This window comes from Pinus tabuliformis, chromosome 4_2 (genome assembly GCF_031772625.1).
Source record: "Pinus tabuliformis cultivar Carrire ecotype Pingquan chromosome 4_2, CPIR1, whole genome shotgun sequence".
Classification (NCBI taxonomy): Eukaryota; Viridiplantae; Streptophyta; class Pinopsida; order Pinales; family Pinaceae; genus Pinus; species Pinus tabuliformis.
Genome location: NC_142304.1, coordinates 1,005,885,930 through 1,005,892,352, shown reverse-complemented (window position 1 = coordinate 1,005,892,352; position 6,423 = coordinate 1,005,885,930). Strand labels below are relative to the sequence as shown.

At 35.4% G+C, this 6,423-nt stretch overlaps 1 pseudogene; it reads right to left on the bottom strand.

Annotated features, from left to right (window-relative positions):
• Nucleotides 1-3,829: 3,829 nt before the first annotated feature.
• LOC149173034 (AP2/ERF and B3 domain-containing transcription factor ARF14 pseudogene) lies at nucleotides 3,830-5,245 on the bottom strand (annotated as a pseudogene).
• Nucleotides 5,246-6,423: the final 1,178 nt, after the last annotated feature.

Genomic DNA, 6,423 nt, shown 5'->3' with positions numbered 1-6,423 from the left:
GTAAATAAAATTGAAAATCTTAACAATGTTTTACCTTTCCATTAGTATATGTAAAAAAATATTATACTTATTAATATGTAAATATTTTGATTTTTATTTCACTATATACATTATAAATTTTTATGATATTCTTGTTTTAGAATTAAAAAAATTTATTAAACATACGTTTAATTTGATTGTACTTTATATATATAATTATATAATTTCCTTGCAAATATATATAATTTCTTTTTGCAAAGTTGTTTTAAATTTCATAACATATTTTTTATTTTGCTAAAAATTCTTATGCTATTTGGGTTTTAATATTAAAAATATATTTTTAATTCCATTATACATTAAATAATTTAAAATGATATTTTTTATTTCATCCTATGTTATATAATTTTTATTTCATTCTATTATTTTATATATATATATATATATATATATATATATATATATATATATATATATATATTTAAAATTTCCTTACAAATTATATAATTATTTTCATGTAGTATTTTATATATATATGAAATTGTCAATAACTATCTATGTAACACAATTCTTATCTTTGTTAGAGAATATGGATATCAATTGGTTATTGTGTAAAATGGTAAATAACATAGTTAAAAGTAATTATATTGATAAGTGTATTTATTTTAAAATAAGTTTTGTAGAATTTTAATTTAATTATTATTAATTAAATCATTACAAAATAGTTATGAAATATTAAAAAATATTTCAAGACTAAGGATTGAAATTTATTTTTTTATTTTTCAAATTAATATAAAAAAATATTATAAAATTAAATTAACAAAAAATTTGTACGGAATATGGTATTGATAAGGTTTGATATTATAATAAAGGCTAGTCTATTTACAAGTTAAAATAAATAATCATAATTGAAAATTAAATCATTACAAAATATTCATGAAATATTTTTAATAATCTTGAGATGAAAGATTGAAATTTAGTTTATTTTTAATTTTCAAATTAATTTACAAAATATTATAAAATTAAATTAGAATAAAATTTGTATAGAATACATTATTGATAAGTCTGATATTATAATAAAACCTAACCTACTTACAAGTTAAAAAGAATCATCCTAATTGGAAATGATATATATATATATATATATATATATATATATATATATATATATATATATATATATATAATTTAATTCATTTTTATAATTTTTAATGATGTTTGGTAACTATATATGTTACTAAAGTACTTAGATATTTTTATTGAAAATAATGGTTTTAGAACAAATGAACAAACGAGATAAACCATATAGGATAATAGTTTCCTACAGTCCTTCGAACCAGCTAACATGTTATTTTTGTTAGTTAACTATATGTAAAGCTTGGGCACTTTTGAACCTTCTATTTCATTTGTACCTTTCAACTAGATCTAGTAATCTCAACATGATTGAGAGAGGCTTAGAATTTTGTTGTTTCACTGTACATCCATGGTATGATTATTGTTGCATGCAACAACATCAATGCTTGAAGTGAGAGGTCCTCTTCAACAGGGCAGAGAACATTGATTGAAGAAAGCATCATCAATCCCATTCAATTCACCCTTATACTATATTTGCATACAATCATTTGGTTAATCTTATCTAACATGTGATCGTGGCATGTTTATTATTGCATTCAACAACATCAATTCAATTCACCCTTATACTATATTTGCATACAATCATTTGGTTAATCTTATCTAACATGTGATCGTGGCATGTTTATTATTTCATTCAACAACATCAATGCTTGAAGTGAGAGGTCATCTTCAACATGGCAGAGAATGATTGAAAAAATCATCATCAATCCCATTCAATTCACCCTTATACTATATTTGCATACAATCATTTGGTTAATTTTATCTAACATTTGATTTGGACATTTATTGTTAGTGAAACCAACTAAGGTCGGGCAATCATTAGAGAAGCTAACTAAGGCCACACAACCTTTCCTCGTGATGAAGCAAGGGTGAGAAAGAAAAAAAAGGAGGGAGTGCTTGATGTAGAATGAAATCACAGCTTACCAATAGTTAACAATTAACAACCACACACTGCTGAAACAAACGAAAAACACATGCATGCAATCACACACATTTTGAAAGAAATAAACATGCAAATATCATTTTATCAACTAAAACCAATTTCCATGTACATATGAATCCCCTTAAGCTATTTTGATTACCATAATCACAACTGGGATTTGAGGGACTTCTTTTGTTAGAGCCACATAAATTAGGAGGACTATGAGGGTGAATCCCATTTTCACAAAACATGGACCACCTATCAATCTTAATATCTATAGGGATTACAATGAGAATTCTTCTTTGTAGATCTACTGCAGTTCCTTGTTATCTTCATCTATGCTGGTTCTTTTTCTAAATTGCTTCAAATAGAGAACAATTCAAATGCAAAGAGAGTATATAATTCCAACAAAGTTGGAAGAGTATCTGGAACATAGCATAGCAACAGAGGGAAATAGAGTGTGCAACAATTGGATGAGTATCTAGAATGGGAGCAATAGAGAGCTTTGAAGGCCGACACAGGTAAGATTTGGGCACATATGTGCAAATTTTTATAAAGTACAAAATTGATAAAATGTTTGTATGTTAGGATTTGATCCAAAGCAAAGAGGTACAAAGAAAAATGCTAAGATTGAACAATGACTCTCACAAGTCTATGCTTTCTTATATTTTTTTTTACTTTTCTCATAAATATTATAGGTTCTTTTAAATTGTAGAAAGTTAAACATGGGCTTTACAACTTGTGTATCAGTTGACAACTTTCTACATTGGCACTTTTTATATCTTTTCTTACTTGTATCTTGTTTAAGAGTGGTCAATTTATATGCAACAAATGGTTCCTCTCCCATTTTTATGTATCAGTGTCCAAAAATTTCTTGGAATTTTGTCAGTTGCATTTGCACTTTTTTAGCTAATGAGGTTAAAATTGTATTAAATGTCCAGAAGATCATCAAACTCATGGATGGATTTTTGGTATTATTTTTCATTATCATTAGTTAGCTAACGAGGTTAAAATTGTATTAGATGTCAAGAAGATCATCAAATTCATCGATGGATTTTTGGTATTATTTTGCATTATCATTAGCTGAAGATGACAGGGAATAATAAATATGTTTTTTTATTCCTTACATCCTTCACCAACATGACTCACTTCATCCAAAATTCAATCTTCCATATCTTTTCTAGTACTCTAATGTGAATCTCAGGAGAAATTGAATCATCCAAAATTCAATCTTCTATTTCTTTTCCATTATTCTATGACCATTCCTTTTAATGGAAGATATGATTTCACTGCTACACTAGAATTCACCACAGTACTAATGTTCTACTTTTGTTTATCACAACACATAATATAAATACAATTATCTTAAAACATATCAGATCTACGAATCCAACGTATTTGTTTGATTATGAAAACCAAAGTACAGCATTTTACATCTTTTGGGACCATGGCTAATCTTTGCACTTTTAAGAATATGGCTAATTTAAATTATTTTAAGGAAATTGCTCGGAGGTTGAAAATAATAACTCGTAGGAGGACCGACAGCGAGTTAAGAACGTGAAAGGAACGGACAATTGAAGTTTAAGAAATGCGGCAATTATGGATTTTACTAAATTGTTCTCAGAAATAAAAATGAAAATTCATTTAATATCCACAAATTAAAATGTGCATAGACGATCAAATTGAAGACATCCTGAGAATCTCATCCCAGGTGAAATTACAATCCCACTCTTGTAATATTACAATTTTTAATTAATACAACCCTGCAAGTTTACAAGGTATATTCCGGCTGTGAAATTACTCCGGCAATGTTGCCGCTGCCGGCTTCCGCTTCTTTGTATTTCCACGGCCGTCTTCCTCGATTCCACTGCCCGGGAAAAGATTTGATTGCGACCGCGTTAGATTTACTCCAAATAGCCGGACGGAAGAAGAAGAAAGAGAATCACCGTCTGTGGACGGAAAAGCTCTGTCGAGATTCACGAAAACCAGCGACGATGGATTCCCGTCATCTGACACAGTCGGCTCGAGCGGCTTGGAATCATTCAAGGTGAGAGAATCGTGGCTGGCGCGGGCCGGAATCGAACATTGAGCAACGGCGTTCATGAGCGGCAGCGCCGCGTAGAAATGCTGCGCCCACTGCGGATGGCCGGCGACGGCGAAGTGGTCCACGGACAGCGGACAGCGTTTGGGCACCGGCGGCGCTGCGGCCGGGGGGAGGAAACTGCAGGGCCGGTGGCGAAAGGTGATGAAGAGGTGACCTGAACTGGAGCTCCGCTCGAAGGTAACGATGTCGTCCGCTTGGAGGCGTTTTTCTTTGACATAGCGGCTCCAGCCCTTGGTAAGCACGTAATTCTGGCTGCTGTTCCAGTAAGAATAGCGGAACCGCCATGTTTTGTCGGTGCCATCCTCAAAACTTAGCAGGACACTTTTACCTTTGCTCCCGCCAGACGCCACGTCTAGTGGGAAATATTTCTCGGCGTGGTGCTGCGGGATGACAAGGCGGTTCAACTTCCCAACGTCGCTAGGCGTCACGGTCTTGTCGAACAGGTACTAGCGGGGCTCCAAGGGATTCGAGCGCGCAACCTCAGGATTTATGTGGGAACAGCTCTTATTTTGGTCCAATTCTTCGTCGTAGGTGTGGTTTCTGAGCACGTCCACGATCTCGTACTTGGAGTGTCCGCGCAGAAACACCGCCTCGGGGTGGCTGTGGGCCAAGTCGAAATTGGTGATGGCGTCGGTGCCTCGAAAACTTCTGGTGGTCCTATCGTAGGCTCTGGCGGCGTCTTCTTCACGATTGAATGTCCCTAGCCAAACTCGCTTGTGCTTCTCATATATCTGCGCGCCCCACCGCCCGTTTGGCTGCAGCACTACGCCCTTGTACTGTGACGACGGCAGCTTCTTGCTGTAATTCTTCTCACCCTGCACCGATGGCATATTGGTTTTCTCGGAAGAGACGGCGCTGATTCCGCTCCCCATTCTTTCCAGCTCCGTCTGACCCACAAATGAAGAAGAATTAGAGCAAACCGAGTTGCCAACAGGCGCAGGTAACGAGTTTGAGTCGTCCTCGATCACATTCCCGGCCTCGTCGTTGTCTGATCTTGTCGAATCACCTCCCATCGCCTTCTTTCTGCAGACAGCTGTCCACGTAGATTCCGGCTCGCTTGAAATATTGTAGCTCTCGTCCTTCACGGGACTGTAGCATCTTCCCAATCTTAAACCAGATCCCAACTGTCATTGCCGGCCACCTGCAATATATACCCAACTTCAACGTTACGACAACAGGCAGCTTAATCCATACACAAATATTTACCCTTGTAATTCTCAATAAGGATGTTTAGATTTCAATCAAAAACAAAAGTGATGAAATTTGGATCTGTGGGAAGAAAAAGAGCAACTAGATCTCAAAACCCATCAAACAATCAAACAATAACACAGTCGACTTAAAAACATATACACAGTCACCGATCAATCCCAACTACAGCATGTGGCTCCAGCCAAATACATACACAATGAGTATATGACATTGGTTAACCTTGAGCAAATTACAAAGAGCCGTCTGCACGGTCACGGCCACACCACTGCCGGACATATTCTCCGACCTTGAGAAACGCCCCTACAACTAGGATGCAATCGCAAAATTCAGGAGGGATGAAGAATTAGGGATGGTACGTCCATCGGAACGACGTATACTCAATAGCGATTTATATACTGAAGCAACCCTGAATGAGTAGAAGGGCAAGTGAAGATATGGGTAAAAGAAACTGGAAAATTATAGAAAGAGGAATGCAGTAGGAAGGAGCATGTTTGAAGCAATGGTCTCTCTGCAGCTCCACCATAAATAGCAAATGGTCCGCGTGATGTGTTCATATTTGTTCGTACGTAGTGTTTACTGGGTGGATTCTTGCAGCCGGGCAGGCAGGCACGTACCCTGACCTTGACTTTTGGATGACCATTCCTATCGCTCTTAGCCGGAGTATTCATGTCTCAAATAATTTTCTACATATAGAAATCGACTCTTTTTATGGAATTAAACAGGATTTCGAAAAATACGATTTCAAAAAATTTCAAGATCAAACTCAACAAATTTATAACTTCAAGAAAATAAATTTTTCTAGATAGAGACAACAAATTTGTAACTTCCAAAAAAAACCAATTTATTAACTTGCTTCCCGTAAACCAAACACCTCGTCAATCATAAACCTCGCACTCAATCCCACGGCACCTCCAACTGCTCTGTGCCATACACCCTGGCTTCTTGAAAGCCCGGATGACGTCATGATGACCTGGTACAATGACATCACTGTCCTTGTTCATTGCATCTGCGCGTAATTGATGGACGACAACAAATTACTAGACTTCCTTTAAGGTGAGTGGCATAAGAATCTCTGCAC